This window comes from Lygodium microphyllum, chromosome 12 (genome assembly GCF_053477565.2).
Source record: "Lygodium microphyllum isolate KBCC chromosome 12, Lygodium_microphyllum_v1.1.10, whole genome shotgun sequence".
NCBI lineage: Eukaryota > Viridiplantae > Streptophyta > Polypodiopsida > Schizaeales > Lygodiaceae > Lygodium > Lygodium microphyllum.
In genome coordinates this window covers 69,063,885-69,078,373 of record NC_141146.1, presented here as the reverse complement: position 1 = coordinate 69,078,373, position 14,489 = coordinate 69,063,885, and positions in this window count along the sequence as shown.

The following is a 14,489-nucleotide window of genomic DNA, read 5'->3' as shown; positions in this document are numbered from 1 at the left end:
TCAACTCATGCTCGATCTACACAGATGAATGCTCAAAGGGCAACAGAGGATGCGACCACTTCCGATCGCCCTAGGGACTTGACACCACAATCCACCAAGGGTAGCCAGCCCACTAAACTAGCTACTACTACTTCCAATCAGAGATCACAGCAATCACAGCCCTTGGCCGTAACAATGCCCCTTGTGGAAAGTGTCCTTGGAAGTTTACCTATGGAGGAGGTGTCACAACCAACTTTCTCGACAACTCCAGCACTTTCAAAGTGCCTAAACCCTAGGCTAGAGGAGTTACACACAAGGGAGCTGACTGAAGAGCTAGACTCTCCAAAAAGGGAGGCAGTTGTGCTCTCACAACCTAGCGAGGCTATTCAGCAGGCCACGGCCATGTCCCATAAGGACACACTAGAGAAAGAGAATGCTGAGGCCCAACCAAGCACGTCAACGGTTGACCTAGTCCAGGGTCCTGAGTTGTTGAGAGATGCACCTTCACTGGCCAAGAAAAAGAGGAGAAAACAATGAAGACAACAACAATCACAGGTGGTTGTGGATCCCAACAACATTGACACCAAGAGCGCTGGAGAGCTGGGGAATAAAGCATCAAGTCCACCCACTAGTGAATCCATTGATATCTCTCCTAATAGCGGTGAAACCGCAGACACATCCATGTGCTCTGACAAATCAAAGTAGTCGTTACCATCAATGGTGGCTTCTTGCAACAATCTATCCACTGACAATAGAACTTGCAATGACAAATCAAGAGTGGATACAACACTGTCACAACAAGGTGATGAACTCACACTAGTCACATTCAAGGAGAACCATAGCGCAATAACGAAGCCTCTAGAGAAACAAGGAAGCCCCAAGATCATGAGAAATCCTAGCATTGACCAAGCTTGCTCATCTAGGCCTGAGCCCCCGGCTAAACTAAAACCCAGGCAAACTCCTAGAACCTTGCATGAGATGGCAACCGAGCAAGCCCTCGTTGAACATAGAAGTATCGCAGAATGCTTAGCTGAGTTGGATGCTAAGCTCAAGGTGTTCGCACGAGTTTACATCCTTGCGGACGTGGGCACAATCCCCAAGGAGCAGCTTGGAGATTACTTGCCCTTTCCTCTATCCTGGGAAGAGCAAAAACATCTTAACGAGCACTATGACAGGCTTCTACATGAATGCATGCGACTCATCTCTGATGAGGAGGCTGACGAACTGCGCTTAATCGTCACGTTCAATGAAGTGCTCTACCGACCGAATCTCGTAGACATAGAGCAACTAAAGCGACTGGCAGCAGGCCAGAGTCAATTTGAGCAACATTGGTGTGAACGCCGCGTTGCAATGGCAGAACTAGGGGCTCAGATCATGACAGTCTCTGAGGAGCAATTGGCCAAATGGCGATCCCAAAGGGACCCAACCTATGTGGCACCAACTTCCCTTCGAGTGCTGACTGCCATTCGGGGTACAGACTTGGCTGAACCTAGCCAAGAAAACTCTCTGGTTGATAAGGTTCTCACTGAGGAGGAGTTACATGTTGCCAGTAGACTCGGACAAGGGTCCATGCTGCTCGATGTGGCAAAATATCTATCAGGCTGCCAGGAGTACTGGATGCGTGTGCCACGCTCTAGTACAACCCCGAGTTCTACACTTGGTTCTTATCCTCATGAAGTGACATGGATTCATAAATATGTATATAAATAAACACTGATTTTTGTGTCACCGTGTATAAACAATGTCAACACACACAAGCAATGATAGTCAAGCACAGGGAGAAGAGTTGGGTCTAACAAACTAAGCTCCTCAAGTCCTCCTCTCATCACGCATTTAAAAGTTGTGTGACCATCCCCACCTCCAAGTGAAGGGCATGCAACCCACATTACCGCCATAGGAAGCCTTGACCAATAACTCTGATGGTGTAGATAGGGTGTAGTCCCTTTCTATATGCCTTCTTCCCTTTTTGGTCTATCCTTTTGAGGATGTGCCCTGTCCCACTCCATGACAACCAGTCCACACAACTTAGCATAAGCCAATATCTGCTAATGGGCTGGAGGCAAAACGAACATCATCATGGGGGCCATCCCTCTACAATAAACATCGCATGCCTCACCCCTCCCCTTCTTGTCATATGCGCTTGATAAACCACATTAAAATCCCTTCCATGCGAACAATTGTATCATGTATCAAGGTCTAACCCTTGGTTCGCACCTTGCAGGTCCCCCCTACGAGGAAAACATGGAGAGCCTAGGGCAACTGGCTTGCAAAGACGCTCTCCGCCTGCTGCCGACGGGAACATGTAGCACACGCCCCTCCGCCGGTGCACTACGTGCCCACCCTCAAGAGGTATGCGAAGAAGCGAGGCCCTAAGCGACACCGTCCCAGACGAAGACCGAAGAACCCCTAGGCCAAGAAAGTCAAGACTCGAAGAAACGCGCAGCATGTGGCAACGCTAGTGGCACAAACCCCCAATGTACGCTCGGGCATCAAATGCTCAAGGGCAGAAAAGGCAGCCCGGGACAGGGAAGAATTTAATGAATTATTTAAAGACATTTTGGAGATGGTCGCAACTCGGGACTACACCATTCATGTCCCGGCCGACATGTTTCCTTCCCAACCTCACGGGAGCCCCGCACTAGCATCGGCCCAATCGCCTAGCCAACCGGACTCACCCCGCCTAGTACCTATCGACTAAGCCACTATGATGTACAAGAAGCTTGACAAGTCATCATGCCATAACTTTTTGTTCTTGATGAGTAAAGGGGCAAGATCCCCACTTGTACACACTTCCTTCACCTACCGTTAATGTATGCGATCTTAACAAGTAATGAGATAGGCATCATAGCATTCTGAAAAATTATGTCTTAACAGGATTGAATTGGTTCGATGTACTTAACGCAAGTGAGCATATACTCTCACGAAGTGACAAGTGGATGCAGAATGACACAGGTCAAGGTCTAGAAGTGTTTAATATCCAAGTCACCACAAGACCACCAACCCCACAAAGAACCATTATGGAGGAAGTGACAGGAATACCAAGAAACAAAAGTCATGATGGAAAGGCCACTGGATGAGAACCCAAGGACACCTCTGCAGAAAAAGCACATATGGAAACTGAGCATGGCCAAAGCATAATCATCGATTACCTCCTCCTTCTTGGCTAAACTCTATGTTCGGGCAGGAGCCACGCTCTCAACAAGGGCGAATATCTCTTCATCATCCAGGATTCAATTCGCAAGATGCTCTGCCCTTGTCCATGCACAGCTCACTCCATGTGCTACCTCAATTGTTCGATATCTCACATGTTACAAAGAGGTTTGCAAAATCTCAAGTGTATCTCTTTATCTCAACAATAGTTCCTCTAGCATCAAGGCTAGTGACATAATCATCTCTGTAATATCAATTCTTCATAACCTTTGAATCCCAACGTTTCTCAATCCAAATGAAAGGCTAACAGCTTCAATGTATGGCATTGATTGTATTCATTTTTCCCACCAAAAAAAAAGGAGAAAAAGAAAGGAAAAAAAAAGAAAAAAAGAAAGAAAGAAAGAAAAAAGCACACACGATCACAATACCACACCTAGGGGTCCTCAACTTAGGTACGTCCAGTGACCTTGGTCGGCTGGCTCCATCCCTAATCCCCTAGCCCTTTGTACATCCCCCAAAATTGTTCAGGGCACATTAAGGGCAGGGCATACCTAGGGAGCTCCCCTCGCCTATGGTTAGACCTGTCACCCTGAACCACTTGCACAATTCTTTTGCACTCCATCTCAATGCCATTACAGTCAACAGTGGTAAGCAAGGCATGAAAGACAATGGAAAAGTACAATATACTTTTCAAGCACTACAAGTAGCCACTAGCTACCAAAAGCTAAGACATCAAGCAGCTCAATTATGCTACATTGCCTTGACAAGACCATAATGATGTCTCAAGCAATCTTCAAGTGTACTCCCCGTCTTCATCAACAAATTTTTCCATCAACTCAGCCCCTTGCTTCACTCACCCATTGCTATACAAGGAACTAGGCCAATAGTCTTCTAACTAAGTAATACCTAAATACGCACGTGTACTCACTCAATATTCACACTATAACTTATACACAGTTTGGGTCCTCAAGTGTGCAAGATAATACTCCAAGCTTGCTCAGAGTTCGACCTGTCTCCCAAACTAATCAAAATATGTCTTGTGCGCGATAAAGAAGACTAGCACTTCCCCTTAGGGAGAGACCACATGAGAGGTTTTTCAATTGCAGGTATTGCAGATTCAATGAAGGTGTCCTTCGCTCTTCATCCACACTCAACTCTGAATATTCTTATCACCCAGTAAGCCTGCCACGAATCATCATGTACAGAATCCTCACCAAACCGCCACTTGTACTCCATTAGTGCAACCCCCCCAAAGAACAGACCTACCACCAACTCCCATTGCCCTCCCATCTACCACTTAACCCGCCAACATGCCCCCAACGACCTCCCTCCCTACCACTACCAACACTCCGCCATGGCAACCACCGACATCCTTGCCACCCACGTCTTTGGTGCCTGCTAATGCCTGCTACCTACGACGGTGAGTGCCATGGGACTGGCACTCATCTAGGAGGGGGGTAATGTTAACCCCAACACGAAGAAAGCAAAAGGAAATAAAAAAGTCCCAGGTCAAAGGTGGAAAAAAGGTAGCCCGATTGAAGAAAGAATAGGAGAAAAGGCCAAAAGTGCAAGGGCAACCTTAAAAGTCCAAGGGAAATGCAAAAGGGGAAAGGCGCATTTTAAAATACAAAGGCGCACCCTGAAATCTTGTAAAAGAGTGCCAGGCAGTGGAAAATCCGGAAAGCTAAAACAGAAGATAAAGACAAAGGTCAAGGCAAAGAGAAACAAAAGACAAAGGCGCATGAGGAAAAGCGCAAGTCAAACTATTGTAAAAGAGCGCAAGCGCATCATGGTTTAATTCAAGGAGCGCCGGGCTCTCACCCGTGCAATTTGTAAATGTAGACGGGCAGTGGAAAGGAAGCTAGGAAGATAGAAGGACAATGGGAAAAAGGGCCTAGGCTATGGCCGGCCATGTAAAAAAGGGGAAAAGGGGATGACCACCCAAAAGGGATTTAGGATTTTGTATATAAAGTTGAAAAGTGAATGAGAAGCTCATTCTTGTGTGTGGCCAAAAGTAGCTCTCCTCTTCTTCTTCTTCTTCTTGTTTTTGCTTGCTTGAGCTTGTGCTTGAGAGAGGGAGTGTGAGAGTGTGAGGGAGTGAGTGTGTGAGGGTGAGGGACCGTGGGGTGGAGAAGCTCTCCATCTTCTCCTCTCTTCTTCTCTTGTCTTGCTCGTGGCAATGGAGCTTGGAGCTTGGAGCTTGGAGCTGGAGGATTGAGCTTGCTTGAAGCTTGCACTTGGATCGTGGAGCTACCGGAGTGCGCGAGAGAGGAGGTAACTCAAACGGCATGGAGGTAAGATCACTACACCCATAGATATGGATGGCACGTTGGTTATGTGAGAGGTAGCCATTAGTGCTCGGCTTGGAACGCTTGAAACAATAAGCGGTCCGTGGGTCTTGGCGGTTGAGTGAAAGCTCCCACACAACCAGATGGAAATTGCAGAAGAGGACAAGTTGAAAACAACTTTTATTACTCTCTTTGGTACTTTTGCATACCATGTGATGTCTTTGGTTTGTGCAATGCACCTGGATCATGGCAACAAACAGCAGACAATACCTTTGGTGACATCTCCCCAGATGAGTTGAAAGTATTTATTGATGACCTGGGGGCAGCCACTGTAAGGGAAAGGATGTTGATTATTTTGAGAAAGTGCTTTGAGCACTGCAGACAATTTTGTATCGCTCTTAACCCACGGAAGTGTGTTTTTGGAGTGCCTTATGGGCTATTGCTAGGCCATGTGGTCAGTTTAGTAGGGATCGCAAACTGACCCTAAAAAGATCAAGGTTATAGTGGCTATGAGTCCCCCCACGCACTCTGAAAGAGGTACATATCTTTCTAACATCGATAGGGTACTATCGTAGGTTTATAAATGCCTTGGCAAAAAGGACGTTGCCATTAATGAACTTATTATCCTTTAGCTGTCTATTTGTATCGAGCGACCCTTGTAAGGTAGCTTTCGAGGATGTGAAACAGGAGCTAGTAAAAGCACAAGTTTTAAAAGCACCTAAAAGAAGCGAGGTATTTTACATATTTTCAGCAGCCACCATGCATAGTATCAGCTGCTGTTTTGCCTAAATCTGGGAGGAAAAGTGGTATCATCCGATAGCTTTTTCTAGTCGAAAATTGGGCATATCAGAAATTAACTACACCTACATGGAGAAGTTGTGCCTTGCAATGGTCTTTGCGACTAAAAAATTTAGGCACTACATCCTCTATGAGAATGTAGTTTTCTATATGAAGGCGGAAAGGCTTAGATTGCTTATGAACAAGCTACAACCGCATGATCGTCTGGCAAAGTGGTTAATCACTTTGCAGGAGTTTGATTATGAGATTAAGAGTAAGCCATCAAGGTTGCAGGGTATTGTGGAATGCCTTGTGGATTTCAGGGAGCCGAAAGAGACTTTGGCTAAAGGAAGTGATATTGAAGAAATGTTTAAAATTGATACAGCTTCTATTCCATCTTGGTATGCTGCTATCACGTATTATCTATCAACGGGAGAGACTAGAGCTGGTTTATCAAAATGAGAAAAGAGGAAAATTATACAACAAGCTTTGAAGTTTGCATTCATCGCAGGAATGCTATATCGGCAGGGTGTTGATGATATCTACCGCCAATGTGTGATGCCTGACGAGGTTCCTTTCATCTTGGAAGAGTGCCATGACTCTGCATGTGGAGGGCACTTCGCAGGACGGTTGACGGCACAGAAAGCTCTAAGAGCTGGATATTGGTGGTCGTCCATCTTTCAAGATTCTTTTGAGTATATTAAGAGATGTGATACCTGTCAAAGACATGACAGTAGAGAGAATAGGAAACACCCACTTATGCTTATCATGGTTATCCTTCCATTTGAGAAGTGGGGCATTGATTTTGTGGATCCTATCACCCCGTCGTCTACTACTTAGAAGAGGTACATTATAGTAGCAACTGATTATTTTACAAAATGGTCAGAAGTGCGGGCGACGAGGCAGGACAATGCAAAAGAGACTGCAAGTTTTCTTTTAGAGCAGATTATCTACCGTTTCGGTCCACTGAAGGAACTAGTGTCGGACCGTGGAACCCACTTTTTGAATAAGGTGATTAAAAGTCTGACTGAAGCTTGGCAAATCAAGCACAATAAAACGACCCCTTATAATCCACAAGCCAACGGGAAAGTCGAAAGTACTAATAAGCAGCTTGTGGGTATCTTGTCTAAAATAGTCTCGGAGAAGAAACAAGACTAGGACAGGAAGTTGTATGTAGCGGTATGGGCATATAATACAACGTTCAAGCGAGCTACCAGCCATACTCAATTTAAATTGGTTTATGGAGAAGAGTGTGTGTTACCCCTCAAAATTGAGTTGCCAACCATATGGTTTGCAATTAACCACTCTTTGGGAGAAGAGGATTCACTCTTTAAATGGTTCACGACCATATCCCACCTGGATGAACTGAAATTGCAGAGCTTATTACACTAGGAGGTAGCTAAACGTCGGATGAAGCAGTTGCACAACCTTAAAGCAAAGAAGTATACCTTTAAAAAATGGCAAATAGTTCTATACTAAGATATGCGTAGGGAGTTGTTTCCAGGGAAGCTGGAACCTAGATGTGATGGCCCCTACAAGATTGTTAGGATAGGGAAAAATAGGTCTACGGTTCTACTAACTAATCTGCTAGGAGTAGAATTTAAAAATAAGGTTAATCTTAATAAGATTAAACCTTATTATTTCTAAGTATGCTAATATAGAAAAATGCATTGCAGGTTTGTGCTAGCGCTGATTTGAGACCTGCAAAAGAGCTTAAAGCTGGTTGATGGGGCGGTTAATTCTTTATTTGGAGCACCCATATTTGGAGCAAAGATACCATCAGGGGAAACTTATCTGGTGGAGCAAAGGATACAAAGTGATTGAGCAAGAAGACGAAACCTTTGTGTGGGAGATCAAAGTCTTTTGCCATCATTTCTTACGACTGTTGACAAGTATCCTTGTTGAGTTTAATGAAGAAGGAGGGATGGAGCCGTCAGTTCATCCTCTAAACATGCTAAATTTTGACTATCATAATTACGAATAGAGGAGTTCGTGATGGCAGGCTGTGTAAACCCATTGTGGACGTATACATTATATTTTGATGCAGCGTCCACGGGCCCTAATAAAAAAGGGAGTGTTGGAGTAGTAATTTGAGATCCATGACGTAGAGTTATGATGAAGTTAGCTGCTTATCTCAGGGTAGGATTCACTAACAATATGGCAAAGTATAAAGCCTTGATCATGGGACTGCATATTGCCAAGCAAGGTGGTATTCAACGGTTGTTAATAAAAGGGGATTCCCAGTTGATCATGAATCAACTAGATGGGACATACACAGTGAGGAACCCCATTCTTTGTATGTATCATCAAACTGCTATGACCCTACTTGAGGAGTTTGAGAGAGTGTCTTTTCAACTGATTTCAGGTTACTGGAATCAGTTTGCAAATTCACTGGCAAATCTTGCTTATGAAGAAGACCTTTTCTTCAACTATAGTCTTAGTTTGGATATTGCTATCAATAATGAGACAGGACCCGGTCGCTTGTGGGGAATGTTATTAGAGCATGCAATATATGGCAGGCGATGATTGATATGGGTGATGCAAAGAGTAGCCGAGACCAATCTACCGTTGTTATCCTGGACCCATAGGCTGATTAGACAACATGTTATACATACGCCTCTTGCTATATATGCAGGAGGGATGGGTCATAACCTTATGCATTTAGTTTAGGGCTATGAGCCCTATTTTTCCTCCTTGGAAAGGAGCATATTATTGTATATCTGTGTTATTTCGAGGAGGGATGTGTAGGTGCCAGTCTGCTTTATTTCATTAGGCCAACAGGGCTAGTTGTCTGTTTAGTACGGGTGCGGTTAATGGTTTCTTATTTTAGTTCTGTGCTAGACAGGTTCGAAGAAGGGCTTGGAAGGAGCCTTTGTTGCGCAGAAGCTTCTCGTGGCCCTATCTAGGTGATATCTCTCCTTTACGAGTACCGTGTTTTTATGCTATATGTGTCTGTGTACTTGTCAGGGATTTTCTTTTCTTGTTGGGGACCGGCATCCAAGGCATGAAGTCCCAGGTTTAGGTTAGGTATGTCTGAGGGAGGTTTGAGTAGTCGTTGGCTCCTGTAAAGACATTGCTAGGCATCGAAAGACCTGTTTTAGATAGTAGTCCTAGTGACCCTGTTCTGCTAGCCTGCTAGGCGGCCGTTCTAGGAGTTCTTGTTAGTTGTGAGCCAGTTAGAGAAGCCTGCTAAAGGAAAAATGATGATGATAAAGAGGAAAAAAAACCCTGAATATCTCAAAGATAATAAATATATGCAAAGGTGTGTAAAAATGGATTCTAACCCCTATAAAAATAGAAAAGGCAAAAAAGGAAAATTTATAAGCAGTTGATCATCGCCTTGTGAAGGCCTGGTAGGTTCCTAGGGACGAGTCAGACCCAGGGTCGATGCCTTGTCTTCCTAGGTGTGGCATCTTGCTGGAAAAGAAGAAAGTAAGGAAGATTGGAGCGAAAATAAAAGTGAGCGTGAAAAAAGGATTAAGTGTCACCTAGCAAGGGCTTGGTAGGTTCTTGGGTACCGAGACACGACCTGAGGCCGATGCCCTATTCTCCTTGGGTCACTACGCTGAGCTCCCTCCTTTTTACATGCCTGAGTATGGGGGAAAATAAAAACCTAAAAGAAGAAATGCACCAAAAGAAAATACTTCTTGATTAGGCTATAGGAGTCCTCGCGTAGTAGGAGCTCCTGGTTGTGGTGTTCTTAGTTAGGTAGGTAGTTCAGACCACCACTTAGGGTGACTTCTTTGATAGTTCTTTTTAGTTTGGCCATGTTGGAGCAGTCGGTTAGTGACTAGCTTTGGACCTTTTATCAGATTATGCTAGGCCTACTCCTTGTGGGTTTCATGCCTTGGTTTTGTCAGGGGGTAGGGTGAGCATTGTGCTGTGTTTTAATATGTATCTATTTTATATCACAGTTGATGCTTCGTTTGGTTGTTTTGTGCAAATCTATTGTGGGATTTGACGGGCTGAGTTGCCCTATCCCGTGGTCGCCAATGAGAGTGGAGTTTTGAGCCCAGGATGTGCCTAAAATTTACCAAAAAATCCAAAATTTAGGGGAAAAATATTTAACATCGAAGGTAGCGGTTGCAGCTAGGATGATTTTAAGCACCAAGTGAAAGACGACTTTTAAAAGGCGCACGAACAACACTTGTGGATTTTTGACAATTTTTTCGACTGCCATATGGGATGTCAAGAGTTTCCAGTTAGTGTGGGATGTCAAGCTAGACGCCTAGGATTTTCCAAAGCTCGAATCGAATGCCGAACGAGGAAGGGACCACAAATTGGGCAAGATATGAAGAGGTGGACATTTGAGAGGACCAAAGGGGGGGTGCCCTTTGGGGAATTTTAACCCCACTTTAAATTTTGATCAAGAGGGCATGAAACAAATCGTGGAGAGAGAAGGAAGACGTGACGAGCGCACGCAGTGAAATTTGCGCCTCCTCCTCCCATGATCATGATTGGGGGCTGTGAAGAACCATTGCAGCCGACATTACCCCTCATCTTCTCCCTCTTTGCTGATCTTATCATCGCCCTTCATGCGTGGAATGGCTGTGTGGATGAAGAGAATAGATTCTAGTCTTTCTCTCTCCTCCCTCTCTCTCTTCTCTATGGGTTGTTCATATGTACCATCTTGATGAAGGAACCGGGGAAGGAGAATGAAGGAAATGGTGATGAAGATTGATGGAGATGCTGAAGATTGATGTACAACCTTGGATTGAGAGAAATGGAGGCTCCGTCTGCTGGTTACAAAGTCATTAAAAGCATCTCGGATTACGTAAAAACATAGTATGACCATTTTTATGAAGAAAATGAAGGATATTTGATAGTTTATGATGATAATTATGTTCTTATTGGATGAAAATTTGTTTGTGTGCTGTTTACATGATGAGTAATTGTTGTATATCAAAAAAAATTGGTTTTGCAATGATTTACATGCTTTATTTAATTTTCATAAACCTGAAATGCGGTGTTTAAGTGGTAAAATGGTAGTTTTTCCGTTTCGGGTGGGGAAAAGGTGTTCCCATGGGGGGAATGATGCCAGGAGGCGTATTACACGATGGATTCCGTGCAACGGTGGATTCCGTGAGGTTTTACGGTGGATTCCGTAAACTTTGATTATTAGGGCTCATACACAAAGTGGATTCTTTGTGCGAGAAGTCGATGGGAACGCCTATCCTTTTCGAGCGTTTCGTTAATTTAGTGTGTACATAGGTGATTCCATAGCAGGTGATTCCATAAAATACATATTAAATTAATAAACGTTTATGAGTTTAGAGTGCGTACTCGTGATAAATTAAGGTTAGGATTGATTTCTAACCAATTGATTTATTTATGTGGCTCAAGACTGCTAGGTATTCACTTTTGTCGGTTTAATTGTATTATTTTACTAACGATTGTGAATGCTTCAGTTGATGTGTAGAGATAGCAGAAGTGGCGAAGGAAAGCATTGGAGGATAGCGTGTATTGGAGTTATTACCTATATTTTGATGGGCGCATACCTTAGGCATGATGCCTATATTTTATCACGCCTATTTATTAAGGCGTTAGATATTTATTTATTATTTTTGTATGCGCATGGGCACACGATTTAGATATTTGTATTTGGACATTGTATTGGGTATGCCTGACTTCTTGGGCGCTCACCTATTAGCTTTATTTCTACTTGGCACTAAAGCAAACTCAAAAGCCAAAAGCATGCTATTTTGTAATTTGGGCTATTATTTAAGCTTGAAGATGATTAATACATAAAATGCATGCTTTGTGGAGCGCTCACACAAGGCATGGGGGAAGATTGCACCCAATTGGTCTCTTGTTCATGTTGTGCATGCTTTCTACCTTGAGTTTTGTGCAAAAAGTAGAGTTCTTTTGTTCTTGGGGACCTTCTGACGCTCACTACGCGTGTTTATGGCATCCGATCTATGCACCCGTGGTATCAGAGCGAAGCTGAGTTCGAAAGCTTCCAATCACTATCCATCTTGCGCAAAGGTGGAGCTCTTGGAATGATCAAGCTCTACAGATAGTTTCATCGCGAACGGTCGATACGGGTGGATTCCTAGCGGTCAAGAACCTCTGTCTACAGCCTCTGATCGCAAAGGACCGGCCTGAGGAAGCGGAGGACCACGTCAATATCTCCCTTTACAAGTTGTTTTTTCCACAGACAACAGTAAGCTTTATCTCCATAACTAAAAGATCTTAAGCTTTAAAATAAAGCTTAGTAAGCTTTATAAGAAGCTTAAGAAGCTTCAATTTAAAAATCGGCGGCAGCAGCAGCTTCTTAGCGTGATTTTCGGCTACGAAAACGGCCCCCCCTAAAAATCGACGACAAGCAGATAACTAATAAGCTTAATTACATAAGCTTTGAAACTTCCAAAGTCACTAATCTTCTAAGTCTTCAAATGCAAGTTCAAATTTACCTACTCTGCAAGTCTTGCAAGTCCATAGAGATCAAAACTAACTTACTTCAATTACTCCCATAAGGACTGTTCTTGCGCAGAAGCACAGAACTATAAAATTGTTCCTTGGAAGACTCTATTCGCATACGCAAACTTGCTGAACCAGTTTCAGCATAGGCAGAAGGTCATATGCAGTTTTTACGAACACTACAAATCCCGCAACTGCAAAAGACAAAGAACGTAAAAGCCAAACAAAAATTTATAAGCCTTATATACCCGACTTTGAGCTACGCTCATCCCGCTAATTGGATTTTGAGAGTGTGAGGTATTTTGGATTTTTACAGGATGACGAAACAAAATGTGGATGATTGAATGGCTAAGGGCGATCTTCTTGAACCTACAATGGAACAAAAATTGGATTTAATTATGATTGAGCTTGATGAAGAACGAAGAGCCTGACAAGCTTTGCAAGTTCAATTGGCCAATTTGCAACGATCTACCACCAACAAAGATGGACCACAACCCAAAGATCTTATCGGACGCACCATCGATGCGACACTCGAAGCTCAATCCATCCAGAAAGAAACAAAGATAAGTAAAAGAAATTTCAAATTTTGTACTTTCAATGGAACTCAAGATGGAAAGACTGTCCTTGCATTTATCAGTCAGTTTGATGATTACTTTCATGAAGAGACATATGCTAAAAAAGACAAATTTAAATGTGTCACTAATCATTTAGTCAATCGAGCATCTCTTTGGTGGACCGTGGTTCGTAAGAGCATTGATTGTCCCACTACCTGGGAGAGTTTCAAAAAGAAGTTTATGCAGAATTTCCTTCCTCCTCAATTTCATGAAAAAGCCATAAAGCAATGGGATCTTCTACAGCAAAGAGATCGTGAGCCTATTTCTCAATACATCGAACGTTTTTGGAATGCCCTACTCCAACTTAGAATGCTTGAAGACGTACTTGAAGCGACTCACAAACGCAAATTTATGTCTGGCTTACTTGGACATTACTACACTGAAGTCAATATGTTCAAGCCGGCAACCCTTGAAGATGCAATTTCTTTGGCTCATGACACTAAAGACAAGATTCGCGGAAGAGACGAGTGTCCACAACAATTTCAAGCAAATGGTAACTATGGTTCCAAGCAATTCAATTCAAATTTTAGAAGATTCAATCAAAGTCATTTTCCTTCATCATCTTTCCGTAAGTCTTGGACAAAACCACCTGCTTTGCCATCAAATACCAATCAAAACCCTAAGCCATCCTCACAGCCAAATCCTAATATTCCTAGACTTCTTACCATTGCCAACAATGTATCTAAAGCTAAACCTATAGTGTGTTACAAATGCCATCAACCTGGACATCTAGCAGCCAATTGCCAATCGAAGAAGCCACATGTCCATATCAACTATCTTGGAGCAATAGAAGATGAAGAACATGAGGAAATGCTTGACTTTATGGAAGATGAGGACAACATTGCTACTCCTTCAGATATTTTACCAAGTATGCCAACTCCACATTCTTTGTTGACAATGAAATGTTTAGTGCATGGAAAAGAAAGATTATTTTGCATGATGATGGTAGTACACATGATTTTATTTCTGCAAAGTTAGTGAAAGAATTGAAATTACAAACTGTTTCTACGCATTATCGCATTAAAGCAGCATTCTTAGGCACAAGATATAATGGAACACAAGAGGTGCATGACTTAGAAATTAAAATTGGTGAATATACTGAACGAAGGAATTTCCTAGTTTTACCTTTGTAGTCTAGTGATATTATTCTAGGTATGCCTTGGCATCATCAATATAATCCTGACATAGATTATTCCACGCATTCAATTAAAATTCATTTTCAAGGAAAACAAATCACATTGCATGGTATGCATGCTTCTAA